This window comes from Oncorhynchus clarkii, chromosome 6 (assembly GCF_045791955.1).
Source record: "Oncorhynchus clarkii lewisi isolate Uvic-CL-2024 chromosome 6, UVic_Ocla_1.0, whole genome shotgun sequence".
In the NCBI taxonomy this organism is placed as follows: Eukaryota; Metazoa; Chordata; class Actinopteri; order Salmoniformes; family Salmonidae; genus Oncorhynchus; species Oncorhynchus clarkii.
In genome coordinates, this window is record NC_092152.1 from 73,220,690 (window position 1) to 73,245,896 (window position 25,207).

The 25,207-nt window shown below is 43.0% G+C and overlaps 1 pseudogene; it reads right to left on the minus strand.

The window, feature by feature from the left end:
* LOC139412441 (xaa-Pro dipeptidase-like) overlaps positions 1 to 25,207 on the minus strand; it is a 120,130-nt pseudogene that overhangs the window by 52,803 nt on the left and 42,120 nt on the right.

The window sequence follows — 25,207 nt, forward strand, 5'->3', positions numbered from 1 at the left end:
CCATCTTAAATAAGCATGCACCATTCAAAAAATGTATAACTAAGAACAGACTGCCCTTGACCAACACAAAAACATCCTATGGCGTTCTGCATTAGCATCGAACAGCCCCCGTGATATGCAACTTTTCAGGGAAGTTAGGAACCAATATACACAGGCAGTTAGGAAAGCAAAGGCTAGCTTTTTCAAACAGAAATTTGCATCCTGTACCACAAACTCCAAAAAGTTCTGGGACACTGTAAAGTCCATGGAGAATAAGAACACCTCCTCCCAGCTGCCCACTGCACTGAGGCTAGGAAACACTGTCACCTCCGTTAAATCCACGATAATCGATCATTTCAAGAAGCATTTTTCTACGACTGACCATGCTTTCCACCTGGCTACCCCTACCCCGGTCAACAGCTCTGCACCCCCCGCAGCAACTTGCCCAAGCCTCCCCATTTCTCCTTCACCCAAATCCAGATAGCTGATGATCTGAAAGAGCTGCAAAATCTGGACCCTTACAAATCAGCTGGGCTAGACAATCTGGACCCTCTCTTTCTAAAATTATCCGCCGCAATTGTTGCAACCCCTATTACTAGCCTGTTCAACCACTCTTTCATATCGTCTGAGATCACCAAAGATTGGAAAGCTGCCACGGTCATCCCCCTCTTCAAAGGGGGAGACAGTCTAGACCCATTACGGTTACAGACCTATATCTATCCTACCCTGTCTTTACAAGGTCTTCGAAAGCCAAGTGAACAAACAGATCACCGACCATTTCGAATCCCACCGTACCTTCTCCGCTATGCAATCTGATTTCCGAGCTGGTCATGGGTGCACCTCAGCCATGCTCAAGGTTCTAAATAATATCATAACCGCAATCGATAAGAAACAATACTGTGCAGCCATATTCATCGACCTGGCCAAGGCTTTCGACTCTTGTCAATCACCACATTCTTATTGGCAGACTCATCAGCCTTGGTTTCTCAAATGACTGCCTCGCCTGGTTCACCAAATACTTATCAGACAGAGTTCAGTGTGTCAAATCGGAGGGTCTTTTGTCCGGACCTCTGGTAGTCTCTATGGGGGTGCCACAGGGTTCAATTCTCTGGCCAACTCTCTTCTTGGTATACATCAATTCTCAATTCTCAATTCTCTGATCCACCTCTACGCAGACGACATCATTCTGTATACTTCTGGCCCTTCTTTGGACACTGTGTTAACAAACCTCCATATGAGCTTCAATGCCATACAACTCTCCTTCCGTGGCCTCCAACTGCTCTTAAATGCAAGTAAAAATAAATGCATGTTCTTCAACCGATCCCTGCCTGCACCTGCCCGCACGTCTAGCATCACTACTCTGGACGGTTCTAACTTAGAATATGTGGACAACTACAAATACCTAGGTGTCTGGTTAGACTGTAAACTGTAAACTCTCTTTTCAGACTCACATTAAGCATCTCCAATCTAAAATTAAATCTAGAATCAGCTTCCTATTTCACAACAAAGCGTCCCTCACTCATGCAGCCAAACATACCCTAGTAAAACTGATTATCCTACCGATCCTCGACTTCGGCGATAAAATTCTGTTTTGTCACCAAAGTCCCATATACTACCCACCACTGCAACCTGGGTGTTCTTGTCAGCTGGCCCTGGCTTCATATTCGTCGCCAAACCCACTGGCTCAAGGTCATCTATAAGTATTTGCTAGGTAGAGCCCCGCCTTATCTCAGCTCACTGGTCACCATAGCAGCACCCACCCGTAGCACGCGCTCCAGCAGGTATATCTCACTAGTCACCCCCAAAGCCAATTCCTCCTTTGGCCGCCTTTCCTTCCAGTTCTCTGCTGCCAATGACTGGAACGAATTGCAAAAATCACTGAAGCTGGAGACTCATATCTCCCTCACTAACTTTAAGCATCAGCTGTCAGAGCAGATTACAGATCATTGCACCTGTACATAGCCCATCTGTAAATAGCCCTCCCAACTACCTCATTCCCATATTGTTTTTTTGTTTTTTTTGCTCCTTTGCACCCCAATATCTCTACTTGCATGTTCATCTTCTGCACATCGATCACTCCAGTGTTTAATTGCTAAATTGTAATTATTTTGCCACTATGGCCTATTTATTGCCTTACCTCACTAATCTTACCTCATTTGCACACACTCTATATAGACATTTCTATTGTGTTATTGACTGTACGTTTGTTTATTCCATGTGTAACTCTGTGTTGTTGTTTGTGTCGCACTGCTTTGCTTTATCTTGGCCATGGGACAGTTTTAAATAAGAACTTGTTCTCAACTGGCCTACCTGGTTAAATAAAGGTGAAATAAATCAAATAAAAAAGTTGGTAGTGCAGGGCTCTCACAATGTCTTTATAGCGGGTTTGATTCCTGGTACCACCCATACGTAAATAATATATATATAAGCGTGCATTATTGTAAGTCACTTAGGATAAAATCATCTAAATGGCACATATTATCAGCAATATATATGAGAGTAGAAAGGATGAGGAGCATTGATAAAAGATCACCATGATGATCAACCATCTAATTAGGAGAAACAAAAGCTCATGTTTTCTTATTATCCTGAACTGCTGACAGGAAGGTCTCTCTTATAAGCAGTGATGTGGTACTATGGCTCCCCTGGTACTAAACACATTAAATGGCAAAGCTCAAACGAGCTTAACACAGTTTATTACTCCTCTGCAAACAGCTTAAATGTCAGGCAACATTGCCCTGACTTGATAATGTTATAGAGAACATTGATCAATGTTAGAGAACTATCATTGATTTTCACAAAGGATACACAACAGCATAAGAAAACACAACAAGTAGCCACTGAGTTGGAGAACTATTAGTTTTAACATCAGTAATGTCTCTGACACTATACTGTGATAAAGTAAAGTGATAAAGTAAAACATTTAACAAAGCTACCAGCTGGGTAAGTGAGTATTTTTGATCTACCACCCCACAAAATATTATAAAAGCTTTTTTTTAGGAAAGATCCAGATATGCATACTGAATACACTGAATACACTGCTCAAAAAAATAAAGGGAACACTTAAACAACACAATGTAACTCCAAGTCAATCACACTTCTGTGAAATCAAACTGTCCACTTAGGAAGCAACACTGATTGACAATAAATGTCACATGCTGTTGTGCAAATGGAATAGACAACAGGTGGAAATTATAGGCAATTAGCAAGACACTCCCAATAAAGGAGGGGTTCTGCAGGTGGTGACCACAGACCACTTCTCAAATCCTATGTTTCCTGGCTGATGTTTTGGTCACTTTTGAATGCTGGCGGTGCTTTCACTCTAGTGGTAGCATGAGACGGAGTCTACAACCCACACAAGTGGCTCAGGTAGTGCAGCTCATCCAGAATGGCACATCAATGCGAGCTGTGGCAAGAAGGTTTGCTGTGTCTGTCAGCGTAGTGTCCAGAGCATGGAGGCACTACCAGGAGACAGGCCAGTACACTAGGAGACGTGGAGGAGGCCGTAGAAGGGCAACAACCCACCACAAATGTGCATGTGTCTGCTCAAATGGTCAGAAACAGACTCCATGAGGGTGGTATGAGGGCCCGACGTCCACAGGTGAGAGTTGTGCTTACAGTCCAACACCGTGCAGGACGTTTGGCATTTGCAAGAGAACACCAAGATTGGCAAATTCGCCACTGGCGCCCTGTGCTCTTCACAGATGAAAGCAGGTTCACACTGAGCACATGTGACAGACGTGACAGTCTGGAGACGCCGTGGAGAACGTTCTGCTGCCTGCAACATCCTCCAGCATGACCGGTTTGGCGGTGGGTCAGTCATGGTGTGGGGTGCCATTTCTTTGGGGGGCCGCACAGCCCTCCATGTGCTCGCCAGAGGTAGCCTGACTGCCATTAGGTACCGAGATGAGATCCTCAGACCCCTTGTGAGACCATATGCTGGTGCGGTTGGCCCTGGGTTCCTCCTAATGCAAGACAATGCTAGACCTCATGTGGCTGGAGTGTGTCAGCAGTTCCTGCAAGAGGAAGGCATTGATGCTATGGACTGGCCCGCCCGTTCCCCAGACCTGAATCCAATTGAGCACATCTGGGACATCATGTCTCGCTCCATCCACCACCACAGACTGTCCAGGAGTTGGCGGATGCTTTAGTCCAGGTCTGGGAGGAGATCCCTCAGGAGACCATCCGCCACCTCATCAGGAGCATGCCCAGGCGTTGTAGGGAGGTCATACAGGCATGTGGAGGCCACACACACTACTGAGACACATTTTGACTTGTTTTAAGGACATTAAATCAAAGTTGGATCAGCCTGTAGTGTGGTTTTCCACTTTAATTTTGAGTGTGACACCAAATCCAGACCTCCATGGGTTGATAAATTTGATTTCCATTGATAATTTTTGTGTGATTTTGTTGTCAGCACATTCAACTATGTAAAGAAAAATGTATTTAATAAGAATATTTCATTCATTCAGATCTAGGATCTGTTATTTTAGTGTTCCCTTTATTTTTTTGAGCAGTGTATTTTTTTTATTTCACCTTTATTTAACCAGGTAGGCAAGTTGAGAACATGTTCTCATTTACTACTGCGACCTGAGTGATGTGACAGCTGAAATCAAGCAGTAAGTGAGGGAAGTGTTTATTGAGTTTAGTTGAAGGATCTACTTCATCATGCTTCACACCCGTAGCAGATTTAGCAGAAAAACATGTAGTGTGACTTTATATTTGGAATTAATGAGCCCAGAAAGAAGACTCTGATTAATGACACAAAATCAGAGGATGATGTTCCGTATCCAACAAATTATAAACATGCTGTGAGCAATATAAAAACTATACAACTTTAACCTTAATTTTACGGGATGATGGATTAGAGAGAACTACTTTAATTTTTGCAAGGCTCACAATGGGACAACATTTCACCCTGACCCCTACTCAAACTGATGTCCATGTGTCAGTATTTTGATCAAGTCTAATGAGACCATGTTGACTCAAACTCCCTGAGTGCACTGTTATTCCAAACAGCAATGATTCCCTGGGTACCAAGACAGACAGAGACAGCATTCACACCATGTTGAAGCCATACTAAAGCACTGTCCAGTAAAAATAGCAGAAGCCTGGCATGACCAACAGGGTACCAATGTCATACTTCATTACGAGTCAGAGATGACCAGAGACCCAAGATCCTGTTGAAATACACCTGCTGTGCTGAAAAAAAAACGGTAAAAAGCTACAACCCACTCGGCACACACTGGTTGAATCCGCGTTGTTTGCACATAATTTCTCAACGTATTGTGAAATGGAATCAATGTGGAAAAAACATCGGATTTCAAAAAGGTTATCAACCAGTACTGTTTTCATCTCATTTCAACCAGCATTGAAATTAGGGTAAAACTTCAACTTACATACATTGACTTAAACGGACTAACAGGTTGTTACATCAGTCTAATTTCAACCTAATCATGAAAACAATATATACATTGAGAAGTGTCTATAACTTGATTTGAGTCCACCTGTGGTAAATTCAATTGATTGGACATGATTTGGAAAGGCACACGCCTGTCTATATAAGGTCCCACAGTGGCCAGTGCATGTCAGAGAAAAAACCAAGCCATGAGTTTAAAGAAATTGTCAGTAGAGCTCCGTAGGACTGTCAAGGCACAGATCTGGGGAATGGTATCAATAATGTCTGTAGCGTTGAAGGTCCCCAAGAACACAGTGGCCTCCATCATTCTTAAATGGAAGAAGTTTGGAACCACCAAGACTCTTTCTAGAGCTGGCTGCCCAGCCAAATTGAGCAATCCGGGGAAAAGGACATTGGTCAGGGAGGTGACCGATGGTTTTGAACATGAAAAGTTATTAATAAACAAATAAGGCACATTTGGGCAGTCTTGATATAAAATGTTTAACGGAAATGCAATGGTTAATTGGATCATACACTGCTGCCATCTATTGGCCAAAATCGAAATTCTAGCTGGCCTGGAACAATACATTATGGCCTTTCTCTTGCCTTTCAAAGATGATGATGCAAAAAATATACAAAAGAAAGTTGTATTATGAAGGTCAGTCAATAAGGAAAAAAGTTCAAGAACTTTTAAAGTTTCTTCAAGTGCAGTCGCAAAGACCATTTAGCGCTCTGATGAAACTAGCTCTCATGAGGACCGCCACAGGAAAGGAAGATCCAGATTTACCTCTGCTGCAGAGGATAAGTTCATTAGAGTTTCCAGCCTCAGAAATTGCAGCCCAAATAAATGCTTCACAGAGTTAAAATAACAGACACATCTCAACAACTGTTCAGAGGAGACTGTGTGAATCAGGCCTTCATGGTCAAATCGCTGAAAAGAAACCACTACTAAAGGACACCAATAATAAGAAGAGACTTGCTTGTGCCAAGAAACACTAGCAGTGGACATTAGACCGGTGGAAATGTGTCCTTTGGTCTGGAGTACAAATTGGAGATTTTTGGTTCCAACCGCCGTGTCTTTGTAAGACGGAGTGTGGGTGAACGAATGGTCTTTGCATGTGTATTTCTCACCGCAAAGCATGGAGGAGGGGGTGTTATTGTGTGGGGGTGCTTTGCTGGTGTCACTGTCTGTGATTTATTTAGAATTCCAGGCACACTTAACCAGCATGAATACCACAGCATTCTGCAGCGATACGCCATCCCATCTACTTTGGGCTTAGTGGAACTATCACTATCACAGGACAATGACCCAACACACCTCCAGGCTGTGTAAAGGCTATTTTACCGAAAAGGAGAGTGTTGGAGTGCTGCATCAGATGACCTGGCCTCCACAATCCCCCGACGTCAACCAAATTGAGATGGTTTGGGATGAGTCGAACCGCAGAGTGAAGGAAAAGCAACCAGCAAGTGCTCAGCATATGTGGGAACTCCTTCAAGACTGTTGGAAAAGCATTCCAGGTGAAGATGGTTGAGCAAATGCCAAGTGTGTGCAAAGCTGTCATCAATGCAAAGGGTGGCTATTTGAAGAATCAAATACACAGTTGCTACAAAGATACAGGCATCCTTCCTAACCCAGTTGCCGGAGAGGAAGGAAACCGCTCAGGGATTTCACCTTCAGGTCAATGGTGACTTTAAAATATTAAAACAGTTATAGAGTTCAATGGCTGTGATTGGAGAAAAACTGAGGATGGATCAACAACCTTGTAGTTACTCCACAATAAGATCCTAAAGGAATCCTGTACAGAAGAAAAATGCATTCTGTGTACAATAAGGCACTAAAGTAAAACTGCAAAAAAATGGCAGAGAAATGAACTTTACGTCCTGAATACAAAACATTATGTTTGGGGTAAATCCAACACAAAACATCACTATGTACCACACTTCATATTTTCAAGCATGGTGGTGAATGCATCATGTTATGGGTATGCTTGACATCAACTAGGGAGTTTAAAAAAAAATCCAATTGGTTGTTACAGTCTTGTCCCATCGCTGCAACTCCTGTACGGACTTGGGAGAGGCAAAGGTCAAGAGCCATGCGTACTCTGAAACACAACACAACCCTACTCAACCTTGGTGCGCCTGGCACCTATTACCATACCCCGTTCAAAGGCATTTACATTTTTTATCTTGCCAATTCTGCATCTGAATGGCACACTTACACAATCCATGTCTCAATTGTCTCAAGGCTTCTTTAGCCTGTCTCCTCCCCTTCATTTACACTGACTGAAGTGGATTTAACAATTGATATGTCACGCCCTGACCATAGAGAGCCTATTTATTCTCTATTTTGGTTAGGTCGGGGTGTGACTAGGGTGGGTAATCTAGGTTATTTTATTTTTATATTGGCCTGATATGGTTCCCAATCAGAGGCAGCTGTTTAGAGTTGTCTCTGATTGGGGATCATATTTAGGCAGCCATTTCCCCACTGTGTTTTGTGGGATCCTGTTTATGTGTAGTTGCCTGTGAGCACTCCATAGCTTCACATATTGTTTGTTCTTTATTGTTTTTTGTGTGGTTCACTAATAAAAATGTCTAATCGATTTCACGCTGCGCTTTGATCCGAGTGTTATTATGACCATCGTGACAGAAGATCGCACCCAACCAGGACCAAGCAGCATTCCCAGGAGGAGAAGGTATCCTGGGCTTGGGAGGAGGTCAAGGAGGAGAATATATCCTGGACTTGGGAGGAAATAATGGGAGGACACGAAAGCCTTCCTTGGAAGCAGATGCAAGGAGAGAAGGGAGGACAGCTACAACGCGGCCAAAATGAAAGCCCAAAGAACAGCTTTGGGGGGTGGCACACGGCGTGGTCGGCGGAGCCGAGAAGTGAACCAGAGCCAATCTGGGAGAAGATGGAAGAATTGGAGGAGAGTGAACGGAGAGAGTCAGAGACCTTCAGTGAGTTGATGGAGAAATTGCCGAAGACGGTTCACAGTCCGGAACCTCCTGCGATGGTCCACAGTCCGGAACCTCCTACGACGGTCCACAGTCTGGAACCTCCTGCGACGGTCCACAGTCCGGAACCTCCTACGACGGTCCATGGTACGGAACCTCCAGCGACGGTCCACGGTCCGGAACCACCAGTGACGGTCCACGTTCTGGAACCTCCAGCGAGGGTCAACAGTCTGGAGCTTCCAGGCAAAGCGTCCAGTCCAGCACCAGTCCAGGCACGGTGTCCAGTCCAGCTCCCGGGCCGGAGCCTTCCTCTGCACTGGTGCCCCATCCGGGCACGGCGTCCAGTCCAGCTCCAAGGCCGGAGCCTTCCTCTGCGTCGGGCCCAGTCTGGGCACGGCGTCCAGTTCAGCTCCAAGGCCGGAGCCTTCCTCTGCGCCGGTGCCCAGTCCGGGCACGGTGTCCAGTCCTGCTCCACGGCAGGAGCCTCCCTCTGCGCCGGTACCCAGTTTAGGTACAGTGTCCAGTCGAGCTCCATGGCAGGAGCCTTCCTCTGCGCCGATGCCCAGTCCAGGCACGGCATCCAGTCCCGCTCCATGGCAGGAGCCTTCCTCTGTGCCAATGTCCAGTCCAGGCACGGCGTCCAGTCCTGCTCCATGGCCAGAGCCTTCTTCTCCTCCGGGGCCAGGCCAGGCATGGCGTCCAGTCCAGCTCCATGGCATGAGCCTTCCTCTGTGCCAATGTCCAGTCCAGGCACGGCGTCCAGTCCTGCTCCATGGCCAGAGCCTTCTTCTCCACCGGTGCCAAGTCCAGGCACGGTGTCCAGTCCAGCTCCAAGGCCGGAGCCTTCCCCTGCACCGGTGCCCAGTCCAGGCACAACGTCCAATCCCGCTCCAAGGCTGGAGCCTTCCTCTGCGCCGGTGCCCGGTCCAGGCACATCATCCAGTTCCGCTCCATGGCAGGAGCCTTCCTCTGCGCCGATGTCCAGTCTAGGCACGGCGTCCAATCCCGCTCCAAGGCTGGAGCCTTCCTCTGCGCCGGTGCCCGGTCCAGGCACATCATCCAGTTCCGCTCCATGGCAGGAGTCTTCCTCTGTGCCGATGTCCAGTTCAGGCACGGCGACCTACTCAGCATGGCCGGAGCCTTCCTCGGTGCCGGTGCCCTGTCCGGGCACGGCGTTCTACCTGGCTCCATGGTCGGACCCGTGGTCTGGGCAGGGGCAAAGTCCCACACCAGAGCCCCCACCGACGCTAGATGCCCACCCGGACCCTCCCCTATAGGGAGGGGAGGGGGGGGGGGGGCGGGGGGTTACTGTCACACCCTGACCATAGAAAGCTTTTTTATTCTCTATTTTGGTTAGGTCGGGGTGTGACTAGGGTGGGTAATTTAGTTTTTTTTTTTCTATGTTGGCCTGATATGGTTCCCAATCAGAGGCAGCTGTTTAGCGTTGTCTCTGATTGGGGATCATATTTAGGCAGCCATTTCCCCACTGTGTTTTGTGGGATCTTGTTTATGTGTAGTTGCCTGTGAGCACTCCATAGCTTCACTTATTGTTCGTTATTATTTTTTGTGCGGGACACATAAATTTAGAACCGATTTCACGCTGTGCTTTGATCCGAGTGTTATTATGACGATCGTGACATGATATCAATAAGGGATCATAGCTTTCACCTGAATTCACCTGGTCAGTTTATGTCATGGAAAGATTGTGTACATTTCTATGTGGAATTTCAATGTACACATAGTTCTGATCATTATGTTGAAACTACAGTGACGTAACAACCTGTTGACAAAATATGTTTGAAACAATATTGATTCAATCAGTGTGTGCCCAGTGGCAAACCACTAGAGAGTAAAGTCAGGTTTTGAGTAAAAACAGGTCTTGGATGTGATACATGCTGCAGCATGGCTATGAAACAGGCTGAGGAATGGGAAGCTCTCTGAGGTTACATATACAAGCAAAAGGTTGAGCAGAATGCACACTGAATCAAGATCAATCACTGTTATCAGGCAATCTGACAAGATATAGGAGATGAAAACAAGTCTCTATCTCTCCCAATGTACAGAGAGAGACAGTGTCATGGCGAGCCTAAGAGGTCAAGATAGATAGGATCTTGTTCAAAACAGCCCCATTAGGAGAGTGGAGACTGAGACTGAGGGCCGAGGACCGAAACAGAATGTGTCAGAGCAGTATGTTGCTGCTAACATTCACATGATGAGTAGTTGGGAAAGCTTCCACATATTATGGTCACGCATGGTTTCATGTCAACAACAACTGCGATACTATAATGAATACAGACACTGACAAGACCATTGCACCTCAGTGCAAGTTTGTTGAGACAAAAGTCATCTGTGTAATATTTCACTGGCAATGATAAAGGTGTAAACATGACAATTGAGCAAATACGAAGCTGAGTGACTATGTTGAGTGAATATGTTGAGCAACTAGCTGAAAAATTATGTTATTAAGCTGATGTATGAGGGCACTGATGGTAATTGAATTAATCTTAAGCAACCCAGAGGGAGCCCAGCATAACCCATCATCTCATTATGACCACTCTCATATCCAGCACAAAAGAAGTGCTGTGCAGCCAGAATGGCACTTTTCAAATTGTACATTTTGTTCAATTGTTTAATGTGAGAATACAACCCCAGTGTTTTTTCCAAACAGTATAATTCTCCAAACAAGATATGTTTACTGCAGAGTTGAATGGAGAGTTTACTATGTCAAACATCCCAGATGAATATGGCTTTGTCTTATTTGATTTTTTCCTGGCTCAATTTACAGTAAGTAGATTTTCAATGACAAGAACACACTATTTAGCGAAGAGTCTGTAATCTATAATTTGAGATTGGATCCAGAACATTGAGAAGCAAATTACCATTTTAGGTAAGTGGGGAATTATGATCATTATGGTGATCAAGATTGGCTTGTTTGCATATTGCGGGGAAGTCAAGCAGCTTTAATTACAAGCATTTCACTACACTGGCAATAACACCTGCAAAAGATTTGTATGTGACCAATACAATTTGATTACCGAGTTGGGCACAGGGGCCTTTCCAGAGTGATTTATCAAATGGCATCCTATTACCTATATAGTGCACTACTTTTTATCAGACCATATGGTGGTGAACTATATAGGAAATAGGGTGCCATTATATATGCAATGGATGTGAAGGAACTCAAACTAGCCCCCTTAATTACAGACCAAGGGGATGGGATGTAAGGGTCTGCTTAACGAATTCACACTGTGGCATTACATTGGGATAGAGGGGCACCAAACAGTCAAGGATCCCTCTCCCCAAATAAGGTCTCAGTCACATCCAATCTGCACTGCAGTCTACCAACAAACTGTTCCACCAGACTATTCTGTGTTTCTGTTTGTTGTGGTTGTTGCTGTTTATGTAATGACAGTTATTCCCTTTGCACCGCAGCATTACCCCTTGACTACTGGCAACTACTTTCTAAAAGCAGTGGCAGAAACTGAGAGAGCAAGAGAGAGAGAGAGACAAAGACAAAGAGAGAGAGAGACAGAGAGCGAGAGAGAGAGAGACAAAGACAAAGTGAGAGAGAGACAGAGATAGAGAGATAGAGAGAGAGAGAGAGATTGGTTGAGGGGGTTGGACGACAGGCTGAGAAAATCTGTGTTATTAAACTGATGTATGAGGGCACTGATGGTAATTTAATTAATATTAAACAACCCAGAGGGAGCCCAGCATAACCCATCATCTCATCATGACCACGCTCATATACAGCACGAAAGAAGCGCTGTGCATCTGGAATGGGACTTTTCAAATTGTACATTTTGTTCAATTGTTTAATATGAGTATACAAACCCAGTGTTTTTCCACACAGTATAATTCTCCAAACAAAATATTTTGTTAACTGCATCCCAGATGAATATGGCTTTGTCTTGTTTGATTTTTTCCTGGCTCAATTTACAGTAAGTAGATTTTCAATGACAAGAACACACCACATACTGTTCATATGGTGTGAATTCAAAATTCAGAACCATTTAGTGACGAGTCTGTAATCTGTAATTACAAAGCATTGAGCACGCTTACAGTGCAGTCGGAAAGTATTCAGACCCATTTACTTTTTCCACATTTTGTTACGTTTACAGCCTTATTCTAAAAACTGTTTAATTTTAGCAAATTTCTAACAAAGAAAAAAACGTATCACATTTACATAAGTATTCAGACCCTTTACTCAGTACTTTGTTGAAGCACCTTTGGCGGAAATTACAGCCTTGAGTCTTCTTGGGTATGACACTACAAGCTTGGCACACCTGTATTTGGGGATTTTCTCACATTCTTCACAGTAGATCCCCTCAAGCTCTGTCAGGTTGGATGGGGAGCGTCGCTGCACAGCTATTTTCAGGTCTCTCCAGAGATGTTTGATTGGGTTCAAGTCCGGGCTCTGGCTAGGCCACTCAAGGACATTCAGAGACTTGTCCCGAAGCCACTGCTGCGTGGTCTTGGCTGTGTGCTTAGGGTCGTGGTCCTGTTTGAAGGTGAACCTTCGCCCCAGTCTGAGGTCCTGAGCGCTCTGGAGCAGGTTTTCATCAAGGATCTCTCTGCACTTTGCTTCGATCATCTTTCCCTCGATCCTGACTAGTCTCCCAGTCCCTGCCGCTGAAAAACATCCACACGGAATTATGCTGCCATCACCATGCTTTACCGTAGTGATGGTGCCAGGTTTATCACAGACGTGATGCTTGGCATTCAGGCAAAATATTTCAATCTTGGGTTCATCAGACCAGAGATTCTTGTTGAATCTTGTTTCTTATGGTCTGAGAGTCCTTTATGTGCCTTTTGGCAAACTCCAAGCGGGCTGTCATGTACCTTTTACTGAGGAATGGCTTCCGTCTGGCCCTTCTACCATAAAAGCCTGATTGGTGGAATGCTGCACAGATGGTTGTCCTTCTGGAAGGTTCTCCCATCTCCTCACAGGAACTCCAAAGCCCTGTCAGAGTGACCGTCGGATTCTTGGTCACCTCCCTGACTAAAGCCCTTCTCCCCTGATTGCTCAGTACGGCCAGCTCTAGGAAGAGTCTTGATGGTGTCGTGTCTTTACTATGGATTAAATGTTATATGACATGCCATTTTATCAAATCTACTCTCTGTAATTAATATTACCTGATTAAACTACTCATGTAAATGTAATTAACTAGGAAGCACCACGGAACCACAGAAGAAGGTTTATAGAGCTGTTGTCTCCCGAATAAACTCTTAAAGATCTGGTCATCTTTTATATCAATATCAGTCAATTATTAATCATCACCTTATTCAGTCTCATCTGAACCTTGTAAAATTCTTGGTTATCTTCACGAACCCTGGCTAACAAGTTGAATCAGCAATACAAAATTTAGTTTAGTTATTTATTTACTAAATACCCAAAACATTACACAGAATTACATACACACAGGATGGATCATACATCGATTAGTAATCATGTCATAAAAGAAAACATCCCTAGCAGACGAAACCGATATGACGGCTGGTTGCACAAAGAAAGGGGGTTGGGTTTGAATGAAAGAGCAGGAAGACTGAGGAACAAAAGGATTGGGTCTCTATCGGACCTTATGAAGCTATGCTATTGTAAATACAGAATCTTATGCATTCTAAGTAACCACCCATTCGTAAAATGAAAATGCAATAAATATATTTACTCTGAGCTGCGCTTCGATAGATTGGTCGAAGATGGAAGGCTGGGTTATCCTTTGAAAAATATTTCTGGGCGGATACGTTGTAGTCTGTCGTTGTGTGGTAGAACGGATACGTTGGAGTACCCTGTCGTTCTGAAGAGATTGTCTGTCCTTTCCTAGGCCACACACCCTTACAGCTGCTGCTGATAACTCAATGTCTAGGATGTATCACTTCTTTAGTGAATAAGATTTCCAAGTTCATATCAAGTTGCCATACTCAGCTCGTGCTATATTCTGTCTGGTGTAGTCAAAATTCATCCTTCCACAGTGGCGATCGTCACCTCCACGTTGATATTAGCCCTTATAAACGTATGGACATCAGTCCTCACGTCATCGGGAACATAAGGTTGACTTTCGTCAACGGGCTTTAGTAGTGGGGGAGAGGAGGGCGTGTTTCATATTTCTCAACCAATGTCTGTTCACTTGGGCATGGCCACTGAGTGGTCATAGTTTACTTCATGAAAACAATTCTCTCATTTAGTAGCAAAAATGATCTTTTCACAAATAGTTTCATATTTAAACATTTAAATTGCACAACAATTCCATGTGAATCTGAACGTGTTGACTTTCCAAGATACAATGTATGTCGTCCTATCATCAGTAATAATGTCTCAGACGACAACTGATCTGACATCATATTCTTTAAGTACCAACTGACACTTTCAACTGGTTGGATTACCGAAATATTGTTCCGTTCCCAACCTTTTGATGTTACCATACTCTCTCTATGTTAACAAAGGGCTTTCCAAGTGTCCATTCTGTAGAGTAGAGAGAGAAAAGGGGAAAAGGTATTTATGCGGGGGTCATAAACCTCACCAACAGGGCAACGTCATGACAATGGTTCCAAACATCTTCCATTTAAGAATGATGGAGGCCCCTTTGTTCTTGGGACCTTCAATCAAATTCTATCAAATATTTTATAAAGCCCTTTTTACGTCAGCCGATGTCACTTAGTGTTAGTGTTCAGACGCCTTGACTTCAATGCTGCAAACTTTTTTGGTACCCTTGTCTGTGCCTCGACACAATCCTGTCTCTATGGGCAATTTCTTCGACCTCATAGCTTGGTTTTTGCTCTGACATGCACTGTTAACTGTTGGACCTTATATAGACAGGTGTGTGCCTTTCCAAATTATGTCCAATCAATTGAATTTACCACAGGTAGACAGACGCCAATGAAATTGTAGAAACATCAAGGATGAGCAATGGAAACCGGATGCACCTGAGCACAGTTTCGAGTCTCACAGCAAAGGGTATGAATACTTACGTAAACAAGGTATTTATGTTTTATTGTTAATAAATTAGCAAACATTTCTGAAAAACTGTTTTAGCTTTGTCTTTATGGGGTATTTTGTGTGGATTGTTCAGAAAATGTTTTTATTTAATCCATTTTAGAATAAGGCTGTAACGTAACAAAATGTGGAAAAAGTCAAGGGGTCTGAATACTTCCGAATGCACTGTATATGTAATGGATGTGGAGAAACTCAAACAAGGCCCCTTAATGACAGATCATGGGTATGGGATGTAAGGGGCTGCCTGAGGAATACACACTGTGGCATTACATTGGGATAGACGGGCACCAAACAGTCAGGAATCCCTCTCTCCAAGTAAGGTCTCAGTCACATCCAATCTGCCCTGCAGTCCACCAACAAACTGTTCCACCAGACTATTCTGTGTTTCTGTTTGTTGTGGTTGTTGCTGTTTATGTAATGACAGTTATTCCCTTTGCACCGCAGCACTACCCCTTGACTACTGGCAACTATTTTCTAAAAGCAGAGAGAGAGAGAGCAAGAGAGTGAGAGTGAGAGAGAGCGAGAGAGAGAGGTGCCTGAGATTGGAACCTACAATTATCAGGGCTTTATTGACATTGGAGGGCAGGGGGAAAATCCACATCACAGCAACTTGTTGGCAAAATGAATTAAATTTCAGTGTTTACTCTCCACTTTCTGTCGTTTCTTAAGATTACCCATCTCAAGCTTGTTGATGTTTTTCTTCACTATTTGCTCCTTCAAATGATTTCTTTGAGTAGTGCTAAAAGCTGCTTCCAGAGACATGGGTTTGCACTTCCTGGAAGCTTGAATTGAGGCAAGTGATCCTACCTCACCTCAATCTCATTGAAATGTTGTTATTGGTGCCTAGACATGATGGGCCACCCACACATTTTTTGTTTATTGGACTTTGCACCTTAGGGACGACAGTACCCACTGGGCACAGACGTCAGTTCAACGTCTAGTTTTGATGTACATTTGGTTGAGTTGTCAACTAACGTGAATTCAGTGTGACATCAACAAAACATTTCAGTTGCGGGAAAAAAATATGAAATGCCCTTTTCAAGTTGATTCAACAGCATCACATTGATTTTTGGGGGTTTTAATGATGTCGAAACAACGTTGATTCAACCAGTTTTCACCCAGTGGGTAGCCATGAAGCACTGTGTCAACATACTTAGAGACATGATGTCAAACAGCATCTATGGTGAATCATGATTGAGATTAAAATTAAAATGGCATGCATTTCAAATACGATTTCTAATTTAAATGTAGATTTTAAAAGACATCAAAAAAGCATATTAACAAACTAAGGCTACCTCAAAGTTCTATGTTCTCAACCAGCCTACTCTGTGTTCAAATTTCCAATACCCCTTACTCAACTCTACTGTACGTCAGATGTCCAAGGGTACAGTACACAGTGAAATGGGTTTACACTTGGGCAGGGCTGGTCAGTCACCTTCACTGCCAGCAGCACTCTCATCCATAATCCTGACACTCAGTCTGACAGTATGTCACCCTCACACATGATGAACCGCACAGGATCAGCATGCATTTGCCTCAATCCTCTAAACAAGAGAAGAGCCACTACAAGGAATAATGGTTTCAGAATAAAATAATTTGTACAACGTTGTGAGGTGATTAACATGGTAGTAGTCTATGAAACACATTCAAATTACGTCTTCAAAGATGTGCACGGAAGTACACCATGACATATGGGATTCATTCTTCAAAGTACTGTAGGTGGAGCTTAATCTGTCTGAATGCCAAGAGATGTGCATGAGCTCTATGCATCATTCAAAGGTCTTGCACGTTCTCTATCATTAACACAGAGGCACCAGGGAGAATAAGCCTGGCAGTGGCACCCAGACTGACTTTCACAAACACCACTGGTCTGCTCTACTCTGTGTTTCTGCATTCAGCAGATGAGAGCAGATGAGCAGGCCCTCATCCGCCTTACTTACCTGCTTACCTGGCAGGATCAAAAGCTGTGGAGGGGGAGATATTAGACCCTGCCAGGATCTGTGTGGAGGGAAGGGAAGGGAACCGGTGCAGAGCACACGGTGCACTCTCCATCCCCCAAGGAACACCACATAAAAGCGAACATAATAAAATAAAAATATATAACTGCAGAGCAGTGCTAAATGCTCCTTAAAATGTCAAATGTTTATCTCACAATCTCAAGTGAAAAGGAAAGGCACTGTATTTTGGTTCAAGACTGATACATTATTGACTACTAAATATAGATTAACTCACAACTTGTTTTAGGGCTCCCGAGTGGTGCAGCAGTCGAAGGCACTGTATCTAAGTGTTAGAGGTGTCACTACAGACCTGGTTTGATTCCAGGGTGTATTACAACTGGCCGTGATTGGGAGTCCCAAGGGCAGCGCACAATTGGCCAAGTGTTGTTAGGTCTTGGCCGTCATTGTAAATAATAATTTGTTCTTAACTTACTTACCTAGTTAAATAAAATAAGTATCCCAAGGTTGAAAGGGTAGATTGAAATTAAACACTCCCCTTTCTTACCCCGTCCCTCTGTCCTCCTTTGCTTATACCTGCTAAACAAACAGGTGTGTGCATCTTAAAAGACCATTGGGTAAACGTCAGAACCACTGCATGCATACTTAATCTTAATGTGCCATATGACTCAGTGACAGATAGCATCATGCTAATGACCATGCTGGTCTGCAGGAATAAAGAGTGTTTCCACAGTGTGAGCTCAAATCATCCTGAGCTTTACCATCTGCTCATATAGGCTAGCTGTTTTGTATGACGAGAGAGGCAATAGTGTGTAACGCTTTGAAGAATGATCCCTTGTGGGAGACATTACAGTTACTTATCATAACAAAAATCATGGCCTCTACATGCAGAGGACATTTGCTCCACTAGGATCTAAAGGAAATAAGTTAAGTTAAGTCAAGTCGTTCAAAGGGCATGGCAGTTAATGACAGGGCACACATAGAAGGTTCCAATGGCCTGCTATAGCATGGGTTATTAGTAGCCTAGCGGTAGGCGTGTGGGGAAGTAACCCAAAGGTTGCCCGTTTGAATCGCCAAGCCGACAAGGTAAGAAATCTGTTGATATGACCTTGAGTGAGGCAATTAATCCTAATTGCTCCAGGGTCACTGTTGATAATGGCAGGCCCTGGCCATGACCCCACTCCCAGAGGATGTCTTAGGGAGAGAAGGATATTGTTAGGTGAGAATTATCAGTTAATTGAATGATTAGAATATTCCGCCCTGAAACATATAATTGTATGGAAGTGATTAGAATGTATAACATCATAATCAATAAATGTGTAGTCTAGTCAGAATTAGGGTAAAGACAATATGTATTTATGGTATTATAAACACAGACTGTCTGCGCTTGGTGCCGATCTGACTAAAGATTTGGGAGAAGAACAGGGAGTATGTCTCAAGGACAAGGTCACTAATCTCTGGCGGCTGGGTAGCAGGACATGTGTGTGCGTCTGTTTGTATGCATGTGTCTGTTTGTGTGTGTGTGTGTGTGTGTGTGTGTGTGTGTGTGTGTGTGTGTGTGTGTGTGTGTGTGTGTGTGTGTGTGTGTGTGTGTGTGTGTGTGTGTGCGCGCGCGTATGGTTGTGTGAATGTGTGGGCGTGAGAAGTCAGTATAAAATGAATTGTTTTGTATTCCTGACTTGAGGACGTTCCTGTGAATAAACCTTTTTGACTATCTATTGTAGCTGGGCCTCCTTCTGTTACATTCGACCAGGATCTTACAAATTCTGGTTTGCAGACTGAGTAATACAATTAAATTTGGTTATGTACCTGGAGAACAAAATTCTCTTATCAGATATGCAAAAAACATATTTCGAATTGACACAATTGAAATAGGACAAATATGAGCACCCACAAATTATTATGTTTTATACACACTATGAATGAATGAAACCATCATTGTTTTTTCTTTACCTCTGCCCACTGGTTCAATTTCCAGTATAAAGCTCTGCACCCTGACCAGGCTTTCAACCTAAATAACACACATCTTCTGCATTGTTACTCAAAAAACAGACTTAAAAAGAACACGTGCACGTACACACTAACTTGCATCACAGGTGTATTGCACCTCATCGACAACATATTTCTCCTTGAAGTATTCCCAGGGATGAATCCTGTCAAAAGACACAAACACATTATGTTATAATGAGTAGGCCTGAAGTAGCAGGATAACACACACACACACACACACACACACACACACACACACACACACACACACACACACACACACACACACACACACACACACACACACACACACACACACACAGTGCAGTACAAGAGTACAGGATTCTTAGTGTGTGGAGTCCATATTGCTGAAAGTCTGAAAGTGGTGGGCTGTCTCCTGAGGCTGATCATATTCACATACAATCTGAGTCACAGTGACAATGGTGCCAATGTCACCCAAATGAGTCAGACGCATCACTGCATAAATACAACAAATAATCTATCAGGTTCTGACAAATGTTGGTTGAGATAGGTGGCAGGTGTTCACCCATCAGCCACCCCTGGTTTCATAACTGTCTAAAACGTCTACACATGGCACATGATTAAGAATGAAGTACAGTATGGTGCAAGTAGTTTTTTTGTTAAGTCCACATATTTTTCCACTGTCAAAATATCAGCCACAGTGTGTTAATGGCAATGTTGTAAACACTCGATTTAAGAACAAATAAAGTGTTTTTCTTAGGCAGTTTAGCACAATACAGTTCTAGCGGCTGTGACATCTAAGGAAAAATACAGACAGAGCTTAATAGCTGGGAAATAGCATAACTCCCAGCATGCAACCCTCCAAAATCACTACAATAGAGAGAGAGAGAGAGAGAGAGAGAGAGAGAGAGAGATGAGGCAGCAGTAGAATAATTAGTCTAACTGAGGCAGGGCTAGAAGCTGAATAAACTAGGAGCTGAATAAATATATATACATGTAAAACAACAATAAAGAACTATGGTAATCTAATATTCCATCCATTGTGTTTCAGAGACTTCAAACTGAAACAGTCTGCAGAAGCACTATTGTCTGCGAAGAGGGCCTTTTAAGATAAGCTGGATGCGTCCACTCAATTTGCTGATTAAAGCAAAGGCAGCAATACTCCTGACTCCGTCTGCTGTGCTTGAGAGAAAATATAAAGGTTTGAAGTCTATGGAATCCATTTCAAAATAATATCTTCTTTCGAGAAACCAAAGGGCTAGATATGCAATAACAGGCAGCCATACACATTCATTCTGAAAATGAGCTCATTTAAAAATAAACCCTCTCTCTCCTCTTCGCTCTCTCCCTCTATCCCTCTCTCTCCTGTGACAGCTGAAAGGCGTTGCCAGTGACTCAGTCTCCCATCCAGGTTGCATAGCTCTCAGGCAGCTTGGGGACAAAGAGGATGAATTTTCCTGTGTCGACATCGATGGCTCCTAGCAGTCAGATTCAGTCACTCCAAAAGCCCAATGAAAAAAGGACTCCTACAGAACAGAACCACATGAGTAAAAAGAGTCAGCCAGGGTCCTCAGTCACATCTCCATCCATCTCTGTAATTGACTTTTCATGTTCAGCCTCTGAACTGAAATGCACATTCTGGAGCCATTTCCCAGGTGCAGTACGGTACAGTAAGAGCCTCTCAACGATGCATTGAAGCAATATGGAATTATGCAAACCACAATCTCTCTCAACATGGGTGTAGGAATAAATGGGTGGTAAAAATGAAACTGCAAACACACACAAACAGTTTGATCAATAAAAGTATGATACTACCAAAAGGTGTAAACAGCATTTTCTAAGATTGAAGCGACAAAAAAGACAACATGACATGAGTGCGGTAACTCTTTCAATGAGAGGGTCTGTTTTCTGTGGCTAGGCCTTCACAGACCACCGATCCTTATTAAAGAGCGACTGCCCCTAAAAAACAACTCATCCAGCATTTCCCAAACTCAGTCCTGAGGAGCCCAAGACGTGCACGTTTAGTTTTTCGCTTAAGTACCACACAACCGATTCAGAGGTAGCCTAGTGGTTAGAGTGTTGGGCCAGTAACTGAAAGGCTGCTGGATGGAATCCCCGAGCTGACAAGGTAAAAGTCTGTTGTTCTGCTCCTGAACAAGGAGCATAAGCTGTCATTGTAAATAAGAGTAATAAAGAATATACACAAATATATTATGCTCCATACATACAGTACCCTACAATAGAAATGTGGAATGGAAAATGTGAACACGTGTGCAGATCCTGTTCTGACGGGAGATGAGAAAATGTCTGCAGACATGAACTGCACAAACAATTGGGAAGTGCTTGGGGAATTTTGTCCGTGTCAGAAATGTCCCAAAAATGTAATTGTCCGCAAAAGTAAAAATGACTATTTTTATGTGAATGAATGAGGAATAAATTCAAACTGTTTTTAGAAAATAATAACTTATTAGAAAATACTTTGAAATTGAAGTTGAAATAGCCTATAAATATAAACAGGCTGCGTGCTTAAGTTTGAGGGCAGCGCGGATAAAATGTACTGTTACGTATCAATCACATTCTGGAATGGAGAGAACATTCTAACATCACGTGCATAAAAAAACTCACGCTGGGGTGACCGTTAGAGATATTTGGAACTCACACATGAAAGGGTTAAAGGCAATGAAGTGTTCTATGCAAATTGAAGGTAGGAATTGGGTGTAGAGCCACCTAGGCAGCAGTAGAAGGGGGTCCGTAATGACACCGGGTATCTGCAGTACCAAAATAAACTAAAGAATATTGAGATCTAACTGAGACCTGATCAAGAATATATTAGAGGGTCCGTAAATGACACGAGGTATCAGGAGATAATACCAAACTATCTGTGGCCACTACCTATGTAAACTAACTGAAAGGAGATATACACATTAGATTAGGATGATAGCAATTGAGTAAGGAATTAAGGAGACACAAACATAGATTGTGATAAAAACTATAGTGATTGGATAACGGTAAAAAGCACACACCTAGATCATAGAAATACATACAGCCTAAATTATATCCCACCTGGATAGACCGGGCGTGGAGAGAGAATCCTGATAATGAAACAGTGGTGTTGCGGCAGCCAGTGCTTCCCGTCCCAACACCACCACCCCCATATGGGGAACCTCCAGGAGCCGAGGGAGGGATAGAGCAGGAGGAGGAAAGGGTAGGGCTAGCTGCTCTAGGGAAAGTCAGGAAAGATTTAACCGAACTAGGACAGGATTTAGCAAACTTATTGAGAAAGTGGATAGAGGTAGAGAAAGGGAGAAAGTCGAGAAAAGTGGGTAGAGACAGTCAGAAGAAAGGTGTCAAGTCAAGGGAAACAGCAGGTCAAGGGTTAAATACCTGGCTGTCTGAATCCCGGAAAAGAATGTGTTACTGTAATTTCAATATTTCCAATATATTTTCATTAATTTAATTCACTTAGTCTATTTTATGATAATTTGTAAGATTCTTATTTGCATAAAATAGACGGAGACCAGTCTTATCAAAATTAGATAATAGTATTTATTCTCGGAGCGCGCTGCCATGTAACCACGAACAACAGTTTATATACAAAATATGACGTCATTGGTGAATGAATCCTCTCGACCAAGACAGAGCAAGTTTAAAAGTTCATTCCGACCCACTAACGGACACACAGGACACACAACATAACTGAATTAACTCTTGACTCCTCACCATTATCGATCACCACTTAGCTGACAGTTCTAGTTAACAGAAAAGCTGGGAATGCACTCACTGCCTTATCTAAAACACCCCAGAGCTAAGTTTCGGCGGTTCAACCATAGGTTAAAGACCTTTTCTGCTTACTTGAAAATCCCCACTCCTAATCTCCTCCAACCTGGCTGGAATGGTATTTATTTAAATGTAATTACATCCTGTTTCAGGCTCCACAATCCCTCACTTATGAACTCATATTGTTAATCAGATATAATAAAACAGAGTATAAGTTTACTTAGTTACAGTTCTATTTAAAATGGGGATATTGTTTAGTCATTTATTCATAAAAATCCTAACAATCCACCCTAAAATGACAAAAGAATTCATACCATCATTAAACACTATATGGAAACATCAATGATATACTAGAATAAAACAAATCAATACATGTATTTACACACAATCAACTTCAATGACTGTTCTAACCTACATCAGAATCTTAACTCTACTTATCAGGATTTTCCGTTACAATCTTCATAAAAAAAACAGTCTATACATTGAAACAAGAAACAATCTAAATTCCCTAAACATCAAATATGGTCTCGTGAGTGAAAGGATCCGGATTCTTCTATTACGTCCGGAGCCATGCATTCATCATTTCACTGGTCAGAGCTTAGAATGGTCCATATGGTCCAGGAGCACTGCCAAAGCCCTGCAAAATGACCTCCAGCAGGCAACAAATGTACATGTGTCTGCTCAAATGGTCAGAAACAGACTCCATGAGGGTGGTATGAGGGCCCGACATCCACTGTTGGGGGTTGTGCTTACAGCCCAACACCGTGCAGGACGTTTGGCATTTGCCAGAGAACACCAAGATTGGCAAATTCGCCACCGGCGCCCTGTGCTCTTCACAGATGAAAGCAGGTTCACACTGAGCACATGTAACAGACGTGACAGAGTCTGGAGACGCCGTGGAGAACGTTCTGCTGCCTGCAACATCCTCCAGCATGACCGGTTTGGCGGTGGGTCAGTCATGGTGTGGGGTGGCATTTCTTTGGGGGGCCGTACAGCCCTCCATGTGCTCGCCAGAGGTAGCCTGACTGCCATTAGGTACCGAGATGAGATCCTCAGACCCCTTGAGACCATATGCTGGTGCGGTTGGCCCTGGCTTCCTCCTAATGCAAGACAATGCTAGACCTCATGTGGCTGGAGTGTGTCAGCAGTTCCTGCAAGAGGAAGGCATTGATGCTATGGACTGGCCCGCCCGTTCCCTAGACCTGAATCCAATTGAGCACATCTGGGACATCATGTCTGGCTCCATCCAGGTAACAACCTTGCCTACTCTAAACAATGACTTAGGTAAGATTAGTAAATTATCCTTATGTCTGACATCATCATGTAGGAGTGTCCCTTTCATTCTCCAGACGTCCAATTCTCCCTTGGGCGTCCATTCATATCTATCCTGTACCAATTATCTGTCAAGTGTCTTATCTACTTTAAGAAGTATCTGTGCTACTTATTTATATATGTTCATAAATATATATATTTATCGATTTAAAAATCCTTCCTATACTAATAAGCTCTTTCCTTCAGGGGTCCACAGTACTTTATCTGACAATAACATGAGTTAAAATCAGTTTCATCAATAATTTAATATATGTTGCATAGTGTGGAATACCTTATCTACAGTAATTTATCACCCCTAAGAACTGAAACTTATATATTTTCATTAATAATTCTAATGCTTATAAAATCACAATTTTCTATGTAATTTCCTGCCCTATTGGCTTAAAATATCTCCTGTCCAAATGTATTATCAATGATAAATAGGATTTTTTCTGTTGTAATACCAAATCAATAATAGCCCATTCAAAAACTTCACAGCTAATGTTTTAAAACAGATTCCTGAACCACTTTCTCCTCTGTGGTTCAAACTATAATTATGTCCCAGAACTATAAACTCCATTATAATTAATTTGCCTTAAAACTAGTATCCCAAATGACCACAAATTCATTATACAAATGGCTCTCCCCTGAGGCTGATCAGACCCCAAGAGATAGCCATGATAAGGTCAAAGGTCATACCACCCTTTTATAGTCATGTTCCATACCACATTAGACATATTAAAGAACCCTTTATCCTTAAAAAAAAAAATCACTTGTGTAATTAAAACTCAGAAAATAAAAACTCATAAAACTCCATATGTGAGCGTGCCCCTTTAAAATACCTTTGCACTAATACAAATAGTCCTA